The sequence below is a fragment of the Oryzias melastigma genome, unplaced genomic scaffold (genome assembly GCF_002922805.2).
Source record: "Oryzias melastigma strain HK-1 unplaced genomic scaffold, ASM292280v2 sc00408, whole genome shotgun sequence".
In the NCBI taxonomy this organism is placed as follows: domain Eukaryota; kingdom Metazoa; phylum Chordata; class Actinopteri; order Beloniformes; family Adrianichthyidae; genus Oryzias; species Oryzias melastigma.
In genome coordinates, this window is record NW_023417005.1 from 50,023 (window position 1) to 50,399 (window position 377).

The following is a 377-nucleotide window of genomic DNA, read 5'->3' on the forward strand; positions in this document are numbered from 1 at the left end:
AAAGAGGCGGGCTTACTCTGAGCGTACAGTCTCACCAACAACTAAGAGACAAATGTATAAAGAACTCCTGCTGCTCTGCAGAAACTCTGTCCTACAAAATGACACTGTTCTTTTTATTTATACTGAAAACAGAATAATCATAATTAAAAGGCCACTATAGGAACACCTTTACATAAAATCAAAAGATTATATCTGGTTAATATACAAAGAGAAAAACAACAGTTAAAAAAGGTTAAAACACACAAAAAAGTAATTAAAGAAGAATTGTTTCAAAGCCTGACTATATAAGGACTCACTCTTCTTCTGCAGAGTTCAGTTCAAAGAGCAGCTGCAGACCAGGTTGATGTTACTGTTGGAAAAACTCCAACAATCCAGAG